This window comes from Ranitomeya variabilis, chromosome 5 (assembly GCF_051348905.1).
Source record: "Ranitomeya variabilis isolate aRanVar5 chromosome 5, aRanVar5.hap1, whole genome shotgun sequence".
In the NCBI taxonomy this organism is placed as follows: Eukaryota; Metazoa; Chordata; class Amphibia; order Anura; family Dendrobatidae; genus Ranitomeya; species Ranitomeya variabilis.
The window spans coordinates 632,990,986-633,017,930 of record NC_135236.1 but is presented as its reverse complement, the minus strand read 5'-3'; the positions used below and the strand labels follow the sequence as shown (position 1 = coordinate 633,017,930).

Genomic DNA, 26,945 nt, shown 5'->3' with positions numbered 1-26,945 from the left:
CCTCTGCCCTACTTGCCCAATGGGATCGGCTGATCGTGAAGGATGGAGTCTTGTATCGCAGGGTCCTTTTATCCCATATGCTGGAAGAATGTTTGCAGATTGTCGTCCCGGTGCAGCTAGCCCATGAGATGGTGGCTGAAGCCCACAGAAGGAACGGGCACTTCGGCATAGACAAGACCCTCCGGTGGACCCAGCAATTCATTTTTTGCCCAGGACTCCGTAAGCTGGTTGAAAACGTCTGCCTAAGCTGTCGTACAAGTCTACTGAGCAGCGTGCACCCGTCCAGACCATTAGCACATCCAGGCCCCTCGAGTTGTTGATGGTGGACTATCTGTTGATCGGAATGGCGAATAGTAGCTACCAGTACTGTCTGGTGATGGTGGACCACTTCACGAAATTCGCCGTCGCTGTTGCTACCAAAGATCAGACTGCCGAATCAGCTGCACAGGCCATCTGTCAACACTTCGTTCGGGTCTACGGGTGTCCGGAGCGGCTGCACTCGGATCAGGGGGCGTGTTTCGAAGGGCGAGTCATTGAAGAACTTCAGCAGATGTATGGAATCAAGAAGTCCAGGACCACCCCGTATCATCCACAAGGGAATGGCGCGTGTGAACGTTTCAACCGGACTCTCTTACAACTGATCCGAACCTTAGCAGAAGACAAAAAGCCCGACTGGCCTCGATTCCTCCCAGAACTGCTGTGGGCCTATAACAATCAAGTCCATTCTGTCACCGGATACACGCCTTACACCCTCCTTTTTGGCCGCCCAGGCAAAGGCATCCATGAGCTACACCTGTCTACCTCTGATGAAGACACCTGTGGTACCTATCCTTCCTGGCTACAAGCACACCGTCAAAGGATGGAAACTGTATACCGGCTGGTGGAACAGCAGATCCAGGACCAGGTCCACACTGATCCACTTCCAGTACAAGAAGACCTACTGAGTGTGGGTCAACTAGTCCTAGTTCGTGTAAAGAAACCACAAGGAAAACTCCGGCCCAAGTGGGAGACCGAAGTCTATCGAATCATTGGACACCTGTACCCTGGTGGCCCCGTCTACCAAGTACAAAACGAAGACAGCGGCAGCCTTCGCACCCTGCACCGTAACATGTTGCGCCCCTGTCATTCTCAGCCTGACTCCCCTCCTTTAATGCCTAGAGAGACGGATGTCACTAATACTGTGGGAGACACCGATACCGGGGATGTAGAAGTGGAAAACATCCCTACCCCTGCTCGCCTGACTGACACGTCTGCACCCCTTACCTCCTCGACTGACTTACCGACTGGGGCGGAGAGTGGAGTGACTGATCGGGGAGAGAGACTAGCACCCGTTAGGCGGACAGCAAGGACCACCGCAGGAGTGCCCCCGGGACAGTCCTACAGAGACCAATATGTGTGGCCCTTTTCACAGCCGGGTCCTACAACCTCCACAGCCATCGCCGCCCTGGAGACAGTCGTTGACAGGGACTGCCAACCTTCAAGTGGGGGGGCGTGTAATGAGCTGGCCGGCTGTGACTGTTCTGTTATCATTGACATAGAATCTGTGACAGACACTGCCCCCGTGTGGCCAGAAGTTATACCTATGCCGAATGTGATTACAGAGAAACAAACTGTATTGGCTAGACTCCCCCCTGTTATGTCATGTGACCAGGAAGGAGGGAGAGAAGAAGAAGAGCCCGGGAAACCAGTCGGTACAGAGAGAAGTCTGTGTGATCTGGTGTCCTCCTGCTGAGGCGATAGAGGATTGCCTGGATAACCCCTCTCTCTTGGAAGCTGACATCCAGATTGTTCCCAGCTCCCACACTGCGGAGCACTCAGCGGTGACATCTTCACAGATCCTGGAGCCCATGAACTGTAAGCGGGTCCTCTGTTGAGAGGCCGAACACCCCACCCTTACCTGCTGAACCACAAGGATTACAGTCTGGACCTGAGAGACAGAGTTTTGTTTACTCCCTGTTGTTTTCTCCTCGGCTGGAGCGTCTCCCTGCAGCGTTGACAGACAGGCCTGCGACGTGGGAAGATAACCTCCTGGAACAAAGGAACTGGTAACGTGTGGATAGGGACAGTGAGGGAAAGTTTATTACACGTTATTTCTGTGAATAGGCATATTTTGTACTGTCTATTATTGTGTTCCCCTGTGTTAATGAAAATGTTTAACGGTAAAGATACGTTTGTTAAGATGGAATCTGAGTGTGGAAGTTTTGCTGGGCCAGATCATGGATATGCATGGGCGGCCTTGCCCTTGTCCACTTCATGTGCATCCTGCAATGATAAGCAACCAAAGGAGACATTGCAACCTCATGAAATTCCACATAGGCCTTGGTCAAAAATAGGAACAGACTTGTTCACATGGAATGACAAAGAATACCTGATTACAGTGGACTATTTCTCTAACTTCTGGGAGGTTGATTTGGTGCAGGACACAAGGGCGAGAACAGTGATTAAAAAACTCAAAGCCCATTTTGCCAGGTATGGCATTCCAGATATCGTTTTCTCTGACAATGCGGCACAGTTTACGTCGGAAGAATTCAAAACTTTCAGTAAGAAGTGGGAATTTGAACACCAGACGTCTTCTCCGAGACATCCTCAGAGTAATGGGAAAGCAGAGCCAGCAGTAAAAACGGCCAAAAGACTCATGCAGAAAGCAAACCAGGCGGGTGCTGATGTATATCTGTCTATACTGGATCATAGAAACACACCCACCCAAGGCCTAGACAGCAGTCCGGCACAGAGGCTCATGAGTAGGCGTACAAAGACACTCGTACCAACTGCTTGTCATCTGTTAGAGCCAAAGCTGCTGGGAAACATCGAAGCTAAATTACAGAAGAATCAAGTGAGGCAAGCTTTCTATTACGATAAATCTGCAAAGGATCTGCCTGAGCTCTAGAGAAATGACAACATTCGGCTGCAGCCAAGCAGCACATTTGACACACACTGGCAAAAGGCAAAGGTTGTCCAGAAACTGGGATCTCGGTCCTACGCAATTCTAACAGACGACGGAAGAAGACTAAGGAGGAATCGGAGATATTTGAGGAAAACGCGAGAAAGAGATGATTCATGGCCTTTTGAACAGTATCCAGACACCCAAGACAACGAGGCAGAAAGTACAAGTCAGGCACCAACAGTGACAGCTGATCATCAGGGTGAGGACTCTGGCCAGAGACAGACAATATCAGAAGAACTACCAGATATACCAGATGTAGAAAGGGACACATCTTATATTACCAGAACTGGCAGAATTAGCAAAAAGCCGGCACACCTCAAAGATTATATCTAACTGGACGTACTAGGTTAATTTCTAATTTTGTCATAGTATACTTTAGTTTAGTATCTTTTATTGTTCCTCCAGTTAAAAGAGAAAGGATGTAGCGATATGTTATATGTTCATGTGGCCTCTAGGGGTCTCACTACTTTTATGTGTGTTCTATATTCTTTGTTTGGAACTTGTTGGATTTTGTTGTACACTGGATTTTCATGTAATGGAGGTTGAGATATGATGTGAATAAAGAGCCTGGCGATACTCAAAGAGTGTGATTCATGACAGGATTCATCAAACAGAACACAGACAGTATTGCATTATCATTGTATTGTGATATTGCGCTGTTTTGTTGCTATGCATTAAGGTTTGCCCTTTTTAGAAGTTTGTCCTTTCTTCCCCTCTCTCTCTGTTGTAGCTCTAACATCAGTAACCCCTCCTTTCTCCATTCTTCTTCCTCATTCACTGTCTATCAGCCATCTGGGAAGCTCATGTGTTTGCAGCTCTAGTCAGAAAAGTCTTTACCTGCTATATGTGTGCAGATCTACAACAATTCAGTTGGAAAATAAACCTTCTTCCGGAATCTTCATACATGCCTCCTACAGTAGATTTAAAGTGATCAGTGGACATCATTTCGTCTGAGTAACGGTTGAAGGAGAGACTAGAAGCGGTATCTCAAGCGCCCAACATTTGCAGCTTAGTTATGCAGTCAGAATAGCCAGCATTGTACATTCATGCATAAAGCAATAGCAATGATATAGAAGTGTAGCATGTTAATGTTTTCTGTTATTAGAAATTATGCTGCAATAACTTAGTTCAGCCACTGGAGGCCATTGAACAAGAGAAGAAAGCGCTGGAAACAGGAAGTAGTAGAGGCTGAAAATTTGTGAGGTAAAATTTGGAGAAGTCCTGCCTGAGAGACACGGAAGAATAGGGAGCCTGAAGTGATCCGAATTGAACGGTGGGAACCAGAGGGAGCGGCTTCCGTGACTAAACTGGGATGTGTGATCGGTGCACCCACTGTTTAGTTAGTTCAGGAGCGTTAGATAAGGTTTGCACCATCTCAAAGAACATTCCGGTTATTGAGACTACAGATGGACTGATGGAGACTGTGTTAGCTCCTATATATCGAGACTCTGGTAAACGTGAATGCCATAGGAGAGCTCCGTGGAATACTATTGGGACTGAACTGAATCGTCACCTGCACCTGTACCAGATAATTTGGTGACCTAGGAAGCTGATTAAATCTAGTGGCCGGACGTCAGAATAACAAGTCCAGTTGTTTTCTGGTTGAGGATATTCCATCAGGGCGTCCGCTCTGATCGCTTGCAAAGAGGACAGTGCACTGTGTACATATTGTGTTGGCTCAAATGATTAGTCGTATAAATATATATATACACTCACTGGCCACTTTATTAGGTACACCTGTCCAACTTCTTGTTAACACTTAATTTCTAATCAGCCAATCACATGGCGGCAACTCAGTGCATTTAGGCATGTAGACATGGTCAAGACAATCTCCTGCAGTTCAAACCGAGCATCAGTATGGGGAAGAAAGGTGATTTGAGTGCCTTTGAACGTGGCATGGTTGTTGGTGCCAGAAGGGCTGGTCTGAGTATTTCAGAAACTGCTGATCTACTGGGATTTTCACGCACAACCATCTCTAGGGTTTACAGAGAATGGTCCGAAAAAGAAAAAAAATCCAGTGAGCGGCAGTTCTGTGGGCGGAAATGCCTTGTTGATGCCAGAGGTCAGAGGAGAATGGGCAGACTGGTTCGAGCTGATAGAAAGGCAACAGTGACTCAAATCGCCACCCGTTACAACCAAGGTAGGCCTAAGAGCATCTCTGAACGCACAGTGCGTTGAACTTTGAGGCAGATGGGCTACAGCAGCAGAAGACCACACCGGGTACCACTCCTTTCAGCTAAGAACAGGAAACTGAGGCTACAATTTGCACAAGCTCATCGAAATTGGACAGTAGAAGATTGGAAAAACGTTGCTTGGTCTGATGAGTCTCGATTTCTGCTGCGACATTCAGATGGTAGGGTCAGAATTTGGCGTAAACAACATGAAATCTTTGGGATGTGGTGGAACGGGAGATTCGCATCAGGGATGTGCAGCCGACAAATCTGCGGCAACTGTGTGATGCCATCATGTCAATATGGACCAAAATCTCTGAGGAATGCTTCCAGCACCTTGTTGAATCTATGCCACGAAGAATTGAGGCAGTTCTGAAGGCAAAAGGGGTCCAACCCGTTACTAGCATGGTGTACCTAATAAAGTGGCCAGTGAGTGTGTGTATATATATATATATATATATATATATATATATATATATATACACACTCACCAGCCACTTTATTAGGTACACCATGCTAGTAACGGGTTGGACCCCCTTTTGCCTTCAGAACTGCCTCAATTCTTCGTGGCATAGATTCAACAAGGTGCTGGAAGCATTCCTCAGAGATTTTGGTCCATATTGACATGATGGCATCACACAGTTGCCGCAGATTTGTCGGCTGCACATCACCACCACCAGCCTGAACCGTTGATACAAGGCAGGATGGATCCATGCTTTCATGTTGTTGACGCCAAATTCTGACCCTACCATCCGAATGTCGCAGCAGAAATCGAGACTCATCAGACCAAGCAACGTTTTTCCAATCTTCTACTGTCCAATTTCGATGAGCTTGTGCAAATTGTAGCCTCAGTTTCCTGTTCTTAGCTGAAAGGAGTGGTACCCGGTGTGGTCTTCTGCTGCTGTAGCCCATCTGCCTCAAAGTTCGACGCACTGTTAGTTCAGAGATGCTCTTAGGCCTACCTTGGTTGTAACGGGTGGCGATTTGAGTCACTGTTGCCTTTCTATCAGCTCGAACCAGTCTGCCCATTCTCCTCTGACCTCTGGCATCAACAAGGCATTTCCGCCCACAGAACTGCCGCTCACTGGATTTTTTTTCTTTTTCGGACCATTCTCTGTAAACCCTAGAGATGGTTGTGCGTGAAAATCCCAGTAGATCATCAGCTTCTGAAATACTCAGACCAGCCCTTCTGGCACCAACAACCATGCCACGTTCAAAGGCACTCAAATCACCTTTCTTCCCCATACTGATGCTCGGTTTGAACTGCAGGAGATTGTCTTGACCATGTCTACATGCCTAAATGCACTGAGTTGCCGCCATGTGATTGGCTGATTAGAAATTAAGTGTTAACAAGAAGTTGGACAGGTGTACCTAATAAAGTGGCCAGTGAGTGTGTATATATATATATATATATATATATATATATATATATATATATATATATATATATATATATATATATATATATATATATATATATATATATATATATATATATATATATTATACATATATATGTATATATATACACAGAGTACCCGGAATGTATTGTACAGGTGGGTGTAAGATTATTTACCTGAGAGGACCACGTGTCACGGTAGAACCCCAGATAGGCCTTGTACTGGATAAGGGAGGGAGTGGCATAGCCTTGGGGTAGTCCTGCTCCTGTCCGTGAAGCTGGCACTTGTGACTTCTCAGTCTGCATAATTTGTATTTGGTGTTTTGTGGCTGTTGTGGCCCCATATTTTGTTGAAAAGTAAAATCCTGTTATCTGTTTCACGAAGTTATAAAGAGAAGTTGGTTTGGTATCATATCGTGGTCAGAGTCATACATAGCAGCGCCGTGTTGTATCCCATTCTCAAATAACGACCAGCGTACTGGTCATTACAAAATATGAGTGAAACACAACACGAGAGAAAGGTAATAGATTTGTTTGGTTTTATTGATAAGATAGGTCATCAATATCAGATCCATGGGGGTCCGACACTTGGCATCCCCAACAATCTGTGGTTTTTAGCTCTGGCAATGTAAACAGTGATTGAGTGTAGTGGCCATTCATAGGTACTGCAACTCTGCAGGCTAGGTCATCAATATGATAAGTCTTAAAAACCTTTTTAATGTAAAACTTCACAAGTCTCCCCAGTCTGTACCCCTCAATAGGATACTGCCCTATTCTTGAAAATATAAGTTTGCCCCTACTGCTACAGATCAGTGTTCCCCAACTCCGATCCTCAAGAGCCACCAACAGGTCATGTTTTCAAGATTTCCTTAGTATTGTCCAGCTGAGAATTCCATCACCTTCATAGACAATAATTCCATCACCTGTGAAATACTAAGGAAATCCTGAAAACATGACCTGTTGCTGGCTCTTGAGGACTGGAGTTGGGGAACACTGCTGCAGATGGTGTTTTGCACTATTGTCATCAGGGATCTTGGGCCATCTATATATATAATTGTCTAAGGGTTTAATTGTCTGTCTGTCTCGAAAATCCCGCCTTGCTGATTGGTCGAGGCCGGCTGGCCTCGACCAATCAGCGATGGGCACAGTCAGGGCCGGACTGGGACTGAAATTCAGCCCTGGCATTTGAAGTTACACAGGCCCACTTGTCACATGGTGACTGTATAATATCTTTGTACACTTGTAGGCAGGGCCGGTTTTAGGCAAAGTGGGGCCCTAGGCAAAGTTTAAAATGGGTCCCCAAATGCTAACATATTGCACATCACACAAAAGCATTTCTGTTGTATTTACGTGCGCTGAGTTCAGGCCGCTAAACGAGTTTGATCGACAATACTGAAGTTGTTCAACGCTTGTTTCCCGGCCTCTTTCCACCAGCTGAGGAATAATGATGAGACAGAACGATCACTAATAGATCACCATACAGTATCATGTTTTCAGCAGCACATCTACAGTTTACACTGGCAATGTGCTGCTGACAACAAGGCTTTTTGTTCCAGCAAAAACAATCCGAATATGCAGCATTTTACTTGTTTAGTAAAATACACCCCATAGTCCTCCATATATTATAATGTGCTCCATAGTCCTCCGTATAGTATAATACACTCCCTATAGTCCTCCATATATTAAAATACACTGCTCAGTCCTCCACATAGTATAATACACTCCTCATAGTCCTCCATATAGCATAATACAATCCTCATAGTCCTCCATATAGCATAATACAATCCTCATAGTGCTCCATATAGTATAATGCACCGCCACAGTCATCCATGTAGTACAATTCACTTCCCATAGTATAATGCACCCCATAGTTCTTCATATAGTATAACGTATTCCCCATAGTCCTCGATACAGTATAATGCAGCCCACATATAGTATAATGCAGCCACCCCAGAGTATAATGCAGCCACCCCAGAGTATAATGCAGCCACCCCAGAGTATAATGCAGCCACCCCACAGAGTATAATTCAGCCACCCCAGAGTATGTAACCCCCATAGAATATAATACAGCCCACCTCCCCATAATATATAATGTAGCCCCCCATAGAATATAATGCAGCCCCCCATAGTATATAACGCAGCCTCCCCATAGAATATAATATACCCCCACAATAGTATATAACACAGCCACATAGTACATAACATGGCCTCCCCCATAGAATATAATATACTCCCCATAGTATATAGCAAAGCCCGCATATTATATAGCACAAACCGCATAGTATACAGCACAGCCTGCATACTATAGCACAGCTCGCGTAATAGATAACACAGCCCACACAGCAGTATTCAGCACAGACCACACAGCAGTATTCAGCACAGACCACACAGTAGTATACAGCACAGACCACACAGTAGTATACAGCACAGACCACGTAGAAGTATACAGCACAGTCCACACAGTAGTATACAGCACAGCCCACAGAGTAATATATACAGCACAGCCCACAAAGTAATATATACAGCACAGCCCACAGAGAACTATATACAGCACAGCCCACAGAGTACTATATACAGCACAGCCCACAGAGAACTATATACAGCACAGCCCACAGAGAACTATATACAGCACAGCCCACAGAGAACTATATACAGCACAGCCCACAGAGAACTATATACAGCACAGCCCACAGAGAACTATATACAGCACAGCCCAGAGTACTATATACAGCACAGCCCAGAGTACTATATAAAGCACAGCCCAGAGAGTACTATATACAGCACAGCCCAGAGAGTACTATATACAGCACAGCCCAGAGAGTACTATATACAGCACAGCCCACAGAGTACTATATACAGCACAGCCCACAGAGAACTATATACAGCACACAGTAGTATACAGCACAGAGCACAGCCCACAGAGAACTATATACAGCCCACAGTAGTATACAGCACAGAGCACAGCCCACAGAGAACTATATACAGCACAGAGCACAGCCCACAGATAACTATATACAGCCCACAGTAGCATACAGCACAGAGCACAGCCCACAGATAACTATATACAGCCCACAGTAGTATACAGCACAGAGCACAGCCCACAGAGAACTATATACAGCACAGAGCACACAGTAGTATACAGCACAGAGCACAGCCCACAGAGAGCTATATACAGCCCACAGCAGTATACAGCACAGAGCACAGCCCACAGAGAACTATATACAGCCCACAGCAGTATACAGCACAGAGCACAGCCCACAGAGAACTATATATAGCACAGAGCACACAGTAGTATACAGCACAGAGCACAGCCCACAGAGAGCTATATACAGCCCACAGCAGTATACAGCACAGAGCACAGCCCACAGAGAACTATATACAGCCCACAGCAGTATACAGCACAGAGCACAGCCCACAGAGAACTATATATAGCACAGAGCACACAGTAGTATACAGCACAGAGCACAGCCCACAGAGAGCTATATACAGCCCACAGCAGTATACAGCACATAGCACAGCCCACAGAGAACTATATATAGCACAGAGCACACAGTAGTATACAGCACAGAGCACAGCCCACAGAGAGCTATATACAGCCCACAGCAGTATACAGCACAGAGCACAGCCCACAGAGAACTATATACAGCCCACAGCAGTATACAGCACAGAGCACAGCCCACAGAGAACTATATATAGCACAGAGCACACAGTAGTATACAGCACAGAGCACAGCCCACAGAGAGCTATATACAGCCCACAGCAGTATACAGCACAGAGCACAGCCCACAGAGAACTATATACAGCCCACAGCAGTATACAGCACAGAGCACAGCCCACAGAGAACTATATATAGCACAGAGCACACAGTAGTATACAGCACAGAGCACAGCCCACAGAGAGCTATATACAGCCCACAGCAGTATACAGCACATAGCACAGCCCACAGAGAACTATATATAGCACAGAGCACACAGTAGTATACAGCACAGAGCACAGCCCACAGAGAGCTATATACAGCCCACAGCAGTATACAGCACAGAGCACAGCCCACACAGAACTATATACAGCCCACAGTAGTATACAGCACAGAGCACAGCCCAGAGAGCTATATACAGCCCACAGTAGTATACAGCACAGAGCACAGCCCACAGAGAACTATATACAGCCCACAGCAGTATACAGCACAGAGCACAGCCCACAGAGAACTATATACAGCCCACAGCAGTATACAGCACAGAGCACAGCCCACAGAGAACTATATACAGCCCACAGCAGTATACAGCACAGAGCACAGCCCACAGAGAACTATATACAGCCCACAGCAGTATACAGCACAGAGCACAGCCCACAGAGAACTATATACAGCCCACAGCAGTATACAGCACAGAGCACAGCCCACAGAGAACTATATACAGCCCACAGTAGTATACAGCACAGAGCACAGCCCACAAAGAACTATATACAGCCCACAGTAGTATACAGCACAGAGCACAGCCCACAGAGAACTATATACAGCCCACAGCAGTATACAGCACAGAGCACAGCCCACAGAGTACTATATACAGCCCACAGCAGTATACAGCACAGAGCACAGCCCACAGAGAACTATATATAGCACAGAGCACACAGCAGTATACAGCACAGAGCACAGCCCACAGAGAACTATATACAGCCCACAGCAGTATACAGCACAGAGCACAGCCCACAGAGAACTATATACAGCCCACAGCAGTATACAGCACAGAGCACAGCCCACAGAGTACTATATACAGCCCACAGTAGTATACAGCACAGAGCACAGCCCACAGAGAACTATATACAGCCCACAGCAGTATACAGCACAGAGCACAGCCCACAGAGAACTATATACAGCCCACAGCAGTATACAGCACAGAGCACAGCCCACAGAGAGCTATATACAGCCCACTGCAGTATACAGCACAGAGCACAGCCCACAGAGAACTATATACAGCCCACAGTAGTATACAGCACAGAGCACAGCCCACAGAGAACTATATACAGCCCACAGCAGTATACAGCACAGAGCACAGCCCACAGAGAACTATATACAGCCCACAGCAGTATACAGCACAGAGCACAGCCCACAGAGAGCTATATACAGCCCACAGCAGTATACAGCACAGAGCACAGCCCACAGAGAACTATATACAGCCCACAGCAGTATACAGCACAGAGCACAGCCCACAGAGAGCTATATACAGCCCACAGCAGTATACAGCACAGAGCACAGCCCACAGAGAACTATATACAGCCCACATCTCTTCTCTTCCTCCCCTCACCTCCTCCGAGAATGGCCCCACAGTCCAGAAAAAAAAAAAACTCTCCTCACCTCTCCTCGTGCCCAGCGTTGCTTCCTGGTTCCTGCTCCTGTCTCAGCAGCTGCAGTCTGCCCGGGACACAGCAGGTGCGCGATGATATGACGTCATCGCGCACCCGCAGTGTCAGAGGCAGAGCGGGGAATGATGGGAGAGGAGCGTCTGTAGACGCTCTCTCCTCCATCATTGCATTCAACTGTACCGGCGTCTATACGCCGGTATAGTTGAATGCGACGGCGGGGGCGGCGGATTGAGCGGCCCACCACTGGCACCGGCCCTTCTGGCATTTGCCAGAAGTGCCCTATGGCCAGTCCGGCCCTGGGCACAGTCTGCCGCGAATTCTGGAATCATCATTTTCCTCCACTGCTGTCAAGTGCCGCCATTGTGTAGGGTGTGTGCCTGCGTCTCCCTGTATGGGTGGCATCTCCCTATGTTTCTATCTTAGAATGGGTCGTAAACGAAAATACGCCAATGAGGATGACAGAAAAGCAGCAGCAGCAGCAAGAAAACGACAACATCGGGAACAGGAGACACCACAACAAACTGCTGCTAGACAAGCCCAGGATGCGGACTCTCACAGACACCGTCGCCAACCGGAGACACCACAACAAACTGTTGTACGACAGGAACAACATGATTGCCAAATTCATAAAAAACGAATGCTCTACCAACTAAGGCATGACCAGGACCATATTCAACAACTTGCACATTACGTAACAGACAATGAAAGTACAATTCATGAACACTACTGTGGGAATATGAATGCAGTTTGCTCTAAATTCGACTCTCTGAATTTCATTGATGAAAAACCATCTGACAATCAGTTTACTCAATGCTGCCAAAAAGGAAAAGTTATGCTACCGAGACCTCACTACTCAGATCTGTTTGAGCAGTCAATGAAAGGAATGCATCAACACAGTAGAAATTTCATGGAAAATATCAGAAGCATCAAAAGCTCTCATGCGTTTGCTTCATTCGGTGCCAACATTGCACCGCCCCCTGGATTCGGACCGTATTGTTTTAAAATTCACGGCCAGATCTACCACCGCACTGGAACACTTCACCCAGAAATAGGACAACCACCAAAATTTGCACAATTTTACATCATTGATACAAATGAGGCTACAGAACAAAGGATGAACCTAAAAGAAAACGAAAAGTGTGATGCTGAACTGATGAACCAAATTGCTGTACATTTACAAAAAAAAAAGACGTTCAAGCTGAGGAGGAACAGAGGGCTGTACAAAATGGTACTGAAATGCCTTCTATTGTCATGGCCATTAAACAAGAACGTAAACAGAATCCTCGACTTTAAAACCAGCTTTTGCCATGACAATAAACAAGTCACAAGGTCAAACTCTACACCGTGTTGGCATATATCTACCGCAGCCCTTTTTTGGTCATGGACAACTCTACGTTGCATTTTCAAGAGTTAAAATGAGATCCAACGTCAAGGTGCAAGTTCTTCCTACCTCTTTACAAGGAAAGTTGCTTATAGGTAGTCAAAAGGTATTCACAAGAAATGTGGTGTACAAAAATATTTTGGCTTGATATTGTTAATTAATATATTATAGTGTCAATGTCCTTCTTTTGTCCGATGATTTATTTAAATACAGTTACAGTTCATGTAATGTGGTTTATATATTTTGATGATCTGTTTCATAATTTCATTCAATTGTATTAAGTTCTATGACTAATAAAATATAATGATAATAAATATATTTTACCCATTATTGCATTATTCTTCAATCTTCATAAATAAACTACATACATATTCTAGAATACTACGCTATATACTACGTGGCCGGCCGCGAACAATCAGCGACAGGGATATGGTGCCCACACTGCTAAATACTGCGTGGGCTGTATGATATACTGCAGGGGCTGCTATATACTACGTGGCCAGTGTTATATACTGCGTGGGCTGTGTGATGTACTGCGGGGGGCTGTGCTATATACTACATGGGCAGTGTTATATACTACATGTGCTGTGTGATATACTGCGGGGGCTGTGCTATATACTACATGGGCAGTGTTATATACTTAGTATATAGGAGGCATGTAGTATATAGCAGACAAATAGTACGTGGCCTGTGCTATATACTATGTGGCTGCTATATACATACATACATATTCTAGAATACCAGATGGGTTAATACAGGCCACGCACTATATATAACACAGCCCACTTACTATATAACCCAGCCCACGCAGTATATAGCAGCCACGCAGTATATAACTCAGGCCACGCAGTATATAACACAGGGCACATAGTATATCGCACAGCCCACACAGTATATAACTGCGCCGCCCTCTGCCTGAACAGTCAGTGCGGAGAGACGGGACGCTGAGGAGCAGCGACGAGAGGGGAGTATGTGATATTTTGTTTTTATTGCCTCAGCAGCAGCATTACATGTGGCACAATGCTGTATAGAGCGTCTATGGGGCCATAAAGAACTGCATGGAGCATTACATGGGGCATCTATGGGGCCATAACTGCATGGAGCATTATATGGGCCATCTATGGGGCCATATCTGCATGGAGCATTATATGGGCCATCTATGGGGCCATAACTGCATGGAGCATTATATAGAGCATCTATGGGTCCATAACTGCATGGAGCAATATATGGGGCATTATATGGGGCATCTATGGGGCCATAACTGCATGAAGCATTATACTACGTGACTGGGCAAAATACTATGTGACTGGGCAATATACTACGTGGACATGCAATGTACTGCGTGGGCTGCGCAATGTACTGTGTGGGCTGCGCAATGTACTATGTGGGCTGCGCAATGTACTGCGTGGCTGCGCAATGTACTGCGTGGGCTGCGCAATGTACTGCGTGGCTGCGCAATGTACTACGTGGGCTGCGCAATGTACTGCGTGGCTGTGCAATATACTGCATGGACTGTGCAATATACTACGCATACATATTCTAGAATACCCGATGCGTTAGAATCGGGCCACCATCTAGTCTACTCTATAATTGTCTAAGGGTCACATCCATCTGTCCTTCTGTCTGTCTGTCAAGAATATTCATTGGTCGCGGCCTCTGTCTGTCACGGAAATCCAAGTCGCTGACTGGTTGTGGCAAAACAGCCACGACCAATCAGCGACGGGCACAGTCTGGCGCCAAAATGGCCACTCCTTCCTCCCCACAGTCAGTGCCTGCTCCATAATCCCCTCCAGTCAGCGCTCACACAGGGTTAATGGCAGCGCCAACGGACCGCGTTATGCTGCGGTGTAACGCACTCCATTAACGCTGCTATTAACCCTGTGTGACCAAATTTTTACTATTGATGCTGCCTATGCAGCATCAATAGTAAAAAGATCTAATGTTAAAAATAATAAAAAAATAAAAAATCATTATATACTCACCTTCTGCCGCCTTTCCCACTCCCCGCGACGCTCCGGTGACCACTCCATGCAAGCGGCAGGTTCCGGTGCCAAGGATGGTATGCGACAAGGACCTGCCATGACGTCACGGTCGTGACTGCGACGTCATCACAGGTCCTGAGCTCATACCAACCCTGGGACCCGAAGCTACCGCGTGCACCACACACAGGGCCAGGACTTCAACGGGCCTTCGGAAGGTGAGTATATGTTTATTTTTTATTTTAAGTCTGTATACTACATGGCTCTGTGCTGTATACTCCATCGCTGTGCCATATACTACGTGGCTGGGAAATATACTACGTGGCTGGGCAATATACTACGTGACTGGGCAATATACTACGTGACTGGGCAATATACTACGTGGCTGGGCAATATACTACGTGACTGGGCAATATACTACGTGGCTGGGAAATATACTACGTGGCTGGGCAATATACTACGTGGCTGGGCAATATACTACGTGGCTGGGCAATATACTACGTGGCTGGGCAATATACTAAGTGGCTGGCCAATATACTACGTGGCTGGGCAATATACTACGTGGACATGCATATTCTAGAATACGTGATGCGTTAGAATCGGGCCACCATCTAGTTAATAATACTTGGCACTTCTATGAAAACCATATCACTGACCGTTATAACCAAGGTATATAGAAAAATATCATGGTGGTCACTCTTCAGTTTTGTTCCTCACTTACTGATGGTAAAACTAACTGAACATTTTCTACATTATTTTTTGTATGTACTGTGGTTACTCATTGTTACACTAAGTCAGTAAGGGGTTAATGGCTTTCTACACCGAGCCTCTGTATTTCTGTAATGTCTCCTCTTGGCTGTTAATAGCTGCTCAAGAGGCTGCTCGCACTTTCAAACGACTCGTTTTCTGTTCCTTTTAATTATGGATGAAAGATAATGAGATGACAAGACTCGGTTCCCCCATTGATGTAACAACAAAGGGGTTTCACTCGACAAGATGGAAAATTGTGGTCAAGTGGTTCATTCACATAACGTCAGTCATCGCTATAATAGTGCTGGATGTATATTTAGATTACAATACTATTATCATACCGATTTATATTCGTTGGCGATATGTATTTGGCATGCATTGTTAATTAGTTTTTACACCTTATTATTATCCCAAACATAGGCACATAGGGATATGGACGGCAGCACTGCAGGTGTTTAGGTGGTACGGACTCTTTTGGTTCTTTCATGATATTAAACCTAGGCACAGGCTCAAGTCTCCGATAACCCTTGCATGGGTGGGACAAGCTCTACTGGCGCTGAAAGCAACAGCTTCAGAATGACCACAAACCTCAGTTCCTAAGGTTCTACATGAATGATAGCTGTTAGATAAGAAATCATCAAATGAATGATTGTCTGTGGAGATAAGTGGATCGTTTTGTGGAGGATTGAGTTTGAATAGAATTTCCTAAAATTCACAATTTCACACGAATTAGAACACTTTGAGATTTGATTTGCGTTTCGTGCAAAAAAAATTGCCAGGCACCATTTCCCACACTGCTGCAGCATCAGAGAGTGGGCTAACGTGATGATATGTTGACACACACAGCCTCGCCATAATGCCCTGCAGATGTGTCATCTTACGGGCAGCGTCGGACTGGAGTACCTTGGGCCCACCAGAGAAAAATCTTTCTTGGGGCCCACCATGCAGTTTAAAAATACCACACAGGATAGATCCTATATACTACACCACACACAAGAGCTGACAGATCCTCTATATACCACACCACATAGAAGAGCTGACAGATCCTGTATATACCACACCACACAGGAGAGCTGACAGATCCTCTATATATACCACACCACACACAAGAGCTGACAAATCCTCTATATACTGCACCACACAGGATAGATCCTATATACCACACCACACAGGAAAGCTGACAGATCCTCTATATACTGCACCACACAGGATAGATCCTATATACCACACCACACAGGAGAGCTGACTGATCCTCTATATACTGCACCACACAGGAGAGCTGACAGATCCTCTATATACTACACCACACAGGAGAGCTGACAGATCCTCTATATACTACACCACACAGGAGAGCTGCCAGATCTTCTATATACTACATCACAGGAGAGCTGACAGATCCTCTATATACTACACCACACAGGAGAGTTGACAGATCCTCTATATACTACACCACACAGGAGAGCTGCCAGATCTTCTATATACTACATCATAAAGGAGAGCTGACAGATCCTCTATATACTACACCACACAGGAGAGCTGACAGATCCTCTATATACCACACCACACAGGAGAGCTGACAGATCCTCTATATACTACATCATAAAGGAGAGCTGACAGATCCTCTATATACTACACCACACAGGAGAGCTGACAGATCCTCTATATACCACACCACACAGGAGAGCTGCCAGATCTTCTATATACTACATCACACAGGAGAGCTGCCAGATCTTCTATATACTACATCACACAGGAGAGCTGACTGATCCTCTATATACTGCACCACACAGGAGAGCTGACAGATCCTCTATGTACTACACCACACAGGAGAGCTGCCAGATCTTCTATATACTACATCACACAGGAGAGCTGACAGATCCTCTATATACTGCACCACACAGGAGAGCTGACAGATCCTCTATATACTACACCACACAGGAGAGTTGACAGATCCTCTATATACTACACCACACAGGAGAGCTGCCAGATCTTCTATATACTACATCATAAAGGAGAGCTGACAGATCCTCTATATACTACACCACACAGGAGAGCTGACAGATCCTCTATATATACCACACCACACACAAGAGTTGACAGATCCTCTATATACTACACCACACAGGAAAGCTGCCAGATCTTCTATATACTACATCACACAGGAGAGCTGACAGATCCTCTATATACTACACCACACAGGAGAGCTGACAGATCCTCTATATACTACACCACACAGGAGAGCTGACAGATCCTCTATATACTACACCACACAGGAGAGCTGCCAGATCTTCTATATACTACATCACACAGGAGAGCTGACAGATCCTCTATATACTACATCACACAGGAGAGCTGACAGATCCTCTATATACTACACCACACAGGAGAGCTGACAGATCCTCTATATACTACATCACACAGGAGAGCTGACAGATCCTCTATATACTACACCACACAGGAGAGCTGACAGATCCTCTATATATACCACACCACACACAAGAGCTGACAAATCCTCTATATACTGCACCACACAGGATAGATCCTATATACCACACCACACAGGAGAGCTGATTAATCCTCTATATACTGCACCACACAGGAGAGCTGACAGATCCTCTATATACTACACCACACAGGAGAGCTGCCAGATCTTCTATATACTACATCACACAGGAGAGCTGACAGATCCTCTATATACTACACCACACAGGAGAGCTGACAGATCCTCTATATACTACACCACACAGGAGAGCTGCCAGATCTTCTATATACTAAATCACACAGGAGAGCTGACAGATCCTCTATATACTACACCACACAGGTGAGCTGACAGATCCGGTATATACTACACCACACAGGAGAGCTGACAGATCCTCTATATACTACACCACACAGGAGAGCTGACAGATCCTCTGTATACTACACTACACAGGAGAGCTGCCAGATCTTCTATATACTACATCACACAGGAGAGCTGACAGATCCTCTATATACTACACCACACAGGAGAGCTGACAGATCCGGTATATACTACACCACACAGGAGAGCTGCCAGATCTTCTATATACTACATCACACAGGAGAGCTGACAGATCCTCTATATACTACACCACACAGGAGAGCTGACAGATCCGGTATATACTACACCACACAGGAGAGCTGCCAGATCTTCTATATACTACACCACACAGGAGAGCTGACAGATCCTCTATTTACTACACCACACAGGAGAGCTGACAGATCCTCTATATACTACACTACACAGGAGAGCTGCCAGATCTTCTATATACTACATCACACAGGAGAGCTGACAGATCCTCTATATACTACACCACACAGGAGAGCTGACAGATCCTCTATATACTACACCACACAGGAGAGTTGACAGATCCTCTATATACTACACCACACAGGAGAGCTCACAGATCCTCTATATACTACACCACACAGGAGAGCTGCCAGATCTTCTATATACTACATCACACAGGAGAGCTGACAGATCCTCTATATACTACACCACACAGGAGAGCTGACAGATTCTCTATATACTACACCACACAAGAGAGCTGACAGATCCGGTATATACTACACCACACAGGAGAGCTGCCAGATCTTCTATATACTACATCACACAGGAGAGCTGACAGATCCTCTATATACTACACCACACAGGAGAGCTGCCAGATCTTCTATATACTACATCACACAGGAGAGCTGACAGATCCTCTATATACTACACCACACAGGAGAGCTGACAGATCCTCTATATACTACACCACACAGGAGAGCTGACAGATCCGGTATATACTACACCACACAGGAGAGCTGCCAGATCTTCTATATACTACATCACACAGGAGAGCTGACAGATCCTCTATATACTACACCACACAGGAGAGCTGACAGATCCGGTATATACTACACCACACAGGAGAGCTGCCAGATCTTCTATATACTACACCACACAGGAGAGCTGACAGATCCTCTATATACTACACCACACAGGAGAGCTGACAGATCCTCTATATACTACACCACACAGGAGAGCTGCCAGATCTTCTATATACTACATCACACAGGAGAGCTGACAGATCCTCTATATACTACACCACACAGGAGAGCTGACAGATCCGGTATATACTACACCACACAGGAGAGCTGCCAGATCTTCTATATACTACACCACACAGGAGAGCTGACAGATCCTCTATATACTACACCACACAGGAGAGCTGCCAGATCTTCTATATACTACATCACACAGGAGAGCTGACAGATCCTCTATATACTACACCACACAGGAGAGCTGACAGATCCTCTATATATCTGCACTACACAGGAGAGCTGACAGATCCTCTATATACTACACCACACAGGACAGCGGACACATCATATATATATATATATATATATATATATATATATATATATATATATATATATATATATATATATATACATCTCTATATACCACACTACACAGGAGAGCAGTAATGTAGGTCTAGTGTGTGTAGTAAAATACTTACCTGTGGCCATATTCCACTGCAATGAAGAAGACAGAAGCAAGACACAGCGGCAGAAGACGGCGACTGCTGCGTATTTTATTACACACAGGGAAGCTGTATCATAGCTTTTTGTTGGGGGCGAGACATTGTTTTTATTAGTATGATTTTGGGATAGATGTGGTTTTCATCACTTGTTATAGCTTTTTTTGTGGAATTGTGGCGAACAGAAAGAAAAGGATATTTGGCGTTCTTAAGTTGTTTCTACTTACGGTGTTTACTTATCGGGTTAATTGTTTTTATATTTTGATAGATCGGACTTTTCTGAACCCAGCAATACCAAATATGTGTTATTTTTTATTTTTTAAATATATTTATTTTCATTGGGATAAAAAGGGGTGACTTGAACTTTTAGGAATTTTAAAAAAAATGTTGTTACCTTTCACTGGTACAGTTAGCCCCCTTAGAGGACATGAAGATGCGATCATCCGATCGCATGTGCTATTATATACAGTGATGCCACAGCATCACTGCATATAGCAGAAATCACAGTCTCCTTTAACCCCTTCCCGACATGTGACGGAATAGTACGTCACATGTCGGGACCCCCGCTTTGATGTGCGCTCCGGCGGTGAGCGCACATCAAAGTCGCGACATGTCAGCTGTTTTTTACAGCTGACATGTGCGCGCAATAGCGGCGGGTGAAATCGCGATCACCCGCCGCTATTAACTAGTTAAATGCCGCTGTCAAACTCAGACAGCGGCATTTAACTACCGCATCCGGCCGTGCGGCCGGATATGAGCGCATCGCCGACCCCCGTCACATGATCGGAGGTCGGCGATGCTTGTATATTGTAACCATAGAGGTCCTGGAGACCTCTATGGTTACTGATCGCCGGTGGCTGTGAGCGCCCCCCTGTGGTCGGCGCTCACAGCACACCTGCATTTTAGCTACATAACAGCGATCTGATGATCGCTGTTATGTAGCAGAGCCGATCGGGCTGTGCCTGCTTCTAGCCTCCCATGGAGGCTATAGAAGCATGGTAAAAGTTAAAAAAAAAAGTTAAAAAAAATGTGAAAAAAATAAAAAAAATATAAAAGTTTAAATCACCCCCCTTTCGCCCCAATCAAAATAAATCAATAAAAAAAAAACCCAACCTACACATATTTGGTATCGCCGCGTTCAGAATCGCCCGATCTATCAATAAAAAAAAAGCATTAACCTGATCGCTAAACGGCGTAATGAAAAAAAAAATCGAAACGCCAGATTTACGTTTTTTTGGTCGCCACGACATTGCATTAAAATGCAATAACGGGCGATCAAAAGAACGTATCTGCACCAAAATGCTATCATTAAAAATGCCAGCTCGGCACGCACAAAATAAGCCCTCACCCGACCCCAGATCACGAAAAATGGAGACGCTACGGGTATCGGAAAATGGCGCAATTTAATTTATTTATTTTTTTGCAAAGTTTGGAATTTTTTTTCACCACTTAGGTAAAAAAGAACCTAGTCATGTTAGGTGTCTATGAACTCATACTGACCTGGAGAATCATAATGGCAGGTCAGTTTTAGCATTTAGTGAACCTAGCAAAATAGGCAAGCAAAAAACAAGTGTGGGATTGCACTTTTTTTGCAATTTCACTGCACTTGGAATTTTTTTCCCATTTTCTAGTACACGACATGGTAAAACCAATGATGTCGTTCAAAAGTACAACTCGTCCCGCAAAAAATAAGCCCTCACATGGCCAAATTGACAGAAAAATAAAAAAGTTATGGCTCTGGGAAGGAGGGGAGCGAAAAACGAAAACGGAAAAACGGAAAAAGCTCCGGGGGTGAAGGGGTTAAAGCCTGGCTACAGGAAGAAGACCCCTGGCTGTCATTACAACCCATCGGTGACCCATGATCACATCATGGGCGCCAATGGGTGAGAGAATGATGCGCACACATGTTGGCATGTGTTATATGCTGCTGTCAGAGATTGACAGTGGCATTTAACACGCACCATACATTTAAGGCTTATGTCGTAAAGGTGTTAATTACCCGAGGACCCCCTTCACCACTGTGTCACCCAATATCCTGTGGTCCCCCTCCCCCACTGTTTCACCTCTATTTTCCTGTGGGCGCCCCTCCCCCCACTATTTCACCTCTATTTTCCTGTGGTCCCCCTCCCCCCACTTTCACCTCTAGTTTCCTGTGGGCCCCCTCCCCCACTGTGTCGCCCAATATCCTGTGGGCCCCCTCCCCCACTGTTTCACCTCTATGTTGCTGTGGGCCCCTCCCCCACTGTTTCACCTCTATGTTCCTGTGGGCCCCCACTATTTCACCTCTATGTTCCTGTGGGCCCCCTCCCCCACTATTTCACCTCTATGTTCCTGTGGGCCCCCTCCCCCACTATTTCATCTCTATTTTCCTGTGTGCCCCCTCCCCTACTGTGTCACCTCTATTTTCCTGTGGGCCCCTCCCCCACTGTTTCACTTCTATTTTCCTGTGGGCCCCCTCCCCCACTGTGTCAATTAATATCCTGTGGGCCCCCTCCCCCATTATTTCACCTCTATTTTCCTGTGGGCACCCTCCCCTACTGTGTCACCCAATATTCTGTGGGCCCTCCCCCACTATTTTACCTCTAATTTCCTATGGGCCTGCTCAGAGAGGGAAAGGGGAGCCACAGTAAAATAGAGGTGGTTGACACAATGGGGGAGGAGGCCCACAAGAAAATTAGAATATCATTGGCCTCCCCTGTGTCACCTTTAGGTTGCATGGGGCCCCCTCCCCTTCCTGCCTCTGTGGCCGGAGATCTACTCGGGGTGCAGGCATCATATAGTTCTGTATTTACAGTCACACTTACTGCAGCCATCCCTCTGCACAATATATGACCATGCTGTGTGCTGCTTGGGCAGGACAGCTGACCAATAACAGCACAGCTCCTTGCTTGAGCTGTGCTGTGAGCTCACACAAAGAAAACTAACGCTGATTGGCTGAATTGCAGCCAATCAGCATTTACACTGCTGCCCAGGGCTTTGTGGAAGAGGAGCAGAGGGACAGAGCACAGGAAACAGGTGACTGCAGGTCAGCTTGTGTGCGTGTCTCCTCTCAGCCTCACAGTCAGCTGTTCCTCAGACTGTGCTGGCTGAAGTGATGGTCGGCACTCTGCACGCACAGCTCTCCTGGCAGAGTAATGGCAGCGGCAGCAGGTGATGTGAAGGAGCTGCGCCTGCACTTCCCATCACCTGTGCAGTTTGCCAGCCGGTGCCGGCTATACAATAAAGTGCGCCCTGCTCCCCGCCGCTATGAGCATGCAGGGCAGGCACAAATGAAGGAGGCAGGGGCTGGGGGTGGGGCCTACCGGAGGTTTGTCTGGTGTCCCGGTGCCCCAGTCCGACCCTGCTTACGGGTTATCATACCTTGTACAATGGTGATCAGTACGGGCCATCACACATCAGCAGTTCCAAGCAGAGCAAAGTCATTTTCCATCTCCAGAGTAAGTCTTTCTTGATGAGTGTAAGCTCTTATGGTCATCAGGATTAAAATAATTTTGAAAATATTATTTTCTCCTGCTCTCGAGCCCCGACCCTCACCTACTCTGCCGCCACTCACAATCTGATCCTCCACTAACTTCACATTGGTCTTCTCCGCATTTTTTTGCCTGGATGTTTAAGACCTGAATATGCTTTACATGGTCACTTGGGGTGAAACCATTTGATGCTTAGTCAATGCCTGAAGACTCTATCTGAAGTAAGAAGAGCGGAATGAGAGCTGCCAAGTATAGTCTTATATTATTATATTAATATAAGCAGTATATTATTTTTTTCAAGAACCTTTTCCCAGACCTCTGATTATTATGCTTTGGGGTTTAAAGAGACCTCAGAATATAACAAATGTCTTTTTTGATGCAGATTTGATTTTTTAAGCAAATCCAATCTAGTGGCCAATTTGAGTGAATGTGCCTGAAATAAATATAATTGCGGATTTCCACATCTAAATTTATGGCAAATCTGCAATATCCTGCCCGTTAAAAAAGCAACAAAAAAAAAACTGAACGATTTGGTGTGGATTTTCCTCTGCATATCTATTCTTTGTTGTAGACCACAGGTGGGGAACCTCTGGCCCATAGACCGTTTGCAGCCTGCAAAGTCATTTTCTCTCGCCCCCGAGAAGGTTCTGCCATCCCTTACGCCAGCTGCTGGTCCTTAAATTGCTCCTTACACTGTAATCACATGCACCCAGTGTCAACTACTACTTTATTGCATGTGCAATGAATAATAATGTCCTGACGCTGGCTATTGCCATCGTCAGGACGTACTATGTGGACATAGTCAGTGTGCTCTGTGCTCCAGTCCCACAGACAGTAAGGGTGCCCCCAGCCCGCCTGTGAGGTATATGCTCCCAGCCCCTCCTGTGATATGTATTCATCGCATTTCCTATATGATGTATATGCTGCACCACAGCATCTATGTGATGTATATACAGTAGTCTGTATCTCTTATGTGATGTATATACAGCAGTCTTTGTGTCCTCTGTGTGATGTAAACTGCAGTCCCCCCATTGCTTGAGTTTTATAAATGTAATGTGAGCAGTGATGAACTTCCCACTGTGAGGAACTTACTGCTGCGAGTTGTTTTAAAAATTCATCACAAAAAATTGATTGTTCTCAAAACCAACTCAAACCTGGAAAAGTCATTATGAGAAGCATTATCATCCATATCACCTAACATCACAGTCACACCAAAGAGAAGAAGCTCCAGTCATTACATTACGGGTGAATTAATTAAATGTTTGACAAAATATAGCCGGATAAATTTCAAGCTGAAAATTTTGTACAGCCCCAAAATTAGGTTAAATATCGGAATGGCTACTGGCAGAAAAAAAGTTCCTCATCCCCGTTGTAGACACCCTATTAGCAATACCAGGCAAATATAAAAATGTCCATGGAGTTTTGATCTTTCCTTAGGTCTCTTCACCTTTTTCCACTTTTTATTACTAGATTCTTTTGCCAGTGACCTGAACTCCTAACCATCAGAATAATCGTAATATAGAGAAGAACAAGAAGGCCTCTGATTAAACAACTATTGAATTATTTACACACTGTATCCAGCCATTACAGCGGGCAGCACTTGGCAGGAAATTCCCTCCAACTGCTGTACCTTTGTTGGGACTTTCAATCCCTGAAAGCTCCAGAGATTTTATTTGGCCAAAAATACTTGTTTGGAAGCACTTGGATACTTGGATAGCTCGTCTTGTCATGTCCCACGACTTGAGAAATCATTTAATGTTTGCATTGTTTGTGTTCCATCCTTTCTTTCTAGGCAGAAGTTTGCCTTTCCCTTTATTTTGTCCCAACTCTCTCACTGTAGTCCTGTGATGTATGTTTGTTCACGCCCTTATTCTCCATTTTGTCATCATCCCCATATCTGTATGCATCCTATTACATGTCCTCTGTTGACTATTCCTTTTTACCTGCTGCTTTCATCATAATACAAGAATTTCAGTTAAAGCAATCCTCTTTTCCTGGAGTCTTCTTACATGAGAACGTGGCTGAGTTAAGCTATCTGATAAATCGGTATGAACGTGAGTACAGGTCAATACGGAAGCGCCCAAAAGAATTGGCCTATCCAGGCACCACTGCGTTCTACATACCCATGAGTCAGAATAGTAAAAAGGAATAGCCTGCCTTCAGAGACAGTAACTCAAGGTCTGTGCTGAACCTCAGTGGAAAAGGACATTTCCCAGATACACAGTAACCCAGTTCCCAGCCAGACCCCAGTGTGCATAGAAGCACACACTGCAGATAAACAGTGAGAAGTATAACCCTCATCATCTACTCTTCCTGCCTGCAAGCAAATCATGTCTGAAGCAAGGAATACAATGTCCCTACCAGACTTACAAACACAGGACAGAGACCCAGATCCCCATCCACCAGCTAGTGAAAGAGGAAAACGTACAGTTAAACCTACATGGAAAGTCATGGAGAATTTAGAGACTGAAAAATGTGTTGTATATAGTGATGTGTCTTCACTGTGGGAGAAAGTGCTGAGTCACATAGACACTGTATCAAGGCCTGCTTCTCATGAGTTACCACTTGAGGGAGCCCTAGAACAATTATGCACAGCATACCAAAGGTATATGGAGAAGACTGACCAATACATTATTCTCCTGAAGAAACTGAATTTGCCAGAGACTTTAAAAGAATTGCAAAGTTTCCAGCAGCTTAATTCTGAAAGGGACTGCACCGTACGCGACATTAAGACAAAGATAGAGGCTAAAATTGCACGGACACCAGATGCATCATCTCGCTCATCCAAATCGTCTAAGCACTCAAAACGCTCATCTAGGTCAAGTTCATCAAAATATTCCACTCTCAGCCAGCAGCTTATAAGGGCACGTGCTAAGGCAGAAACGTCTAAGATACAAGCAGCCTTTGCGCAAAGGAGAGCAGATATGGACGCAGCCACAGCACAAA

At 45.4% G+C, this 26,945-nt stretch overlaps 1 protein-coding gene across 2 annotated transcripts in view; it reads left to right on the top strand.

The window, feature by feature from the left end:
* Positions 1-26,945, top strand: part of LOC143776649 (START domain-containing protein 10-like) — a 147,960-nt gene that overhangs the window by 84,114 nt on the left and 36,901 nt on the right. Inside the window, exon 1 of one of the 2 annotated variants that reach the window (XM_077266278.1) lies at positions 24,037-24,248. The exons of the other annotated variant lie outside the window; for it this stretch is intronic. The gene's annotated coding sequence lies outside the window, so the exon portion shown is untranslated. Of the gene's footprint in view, positions 1-24,036; positions 24,249-26,945 lie in introns of those variants that run through there. 2 annotated transcript variants of the gene reach the window in all.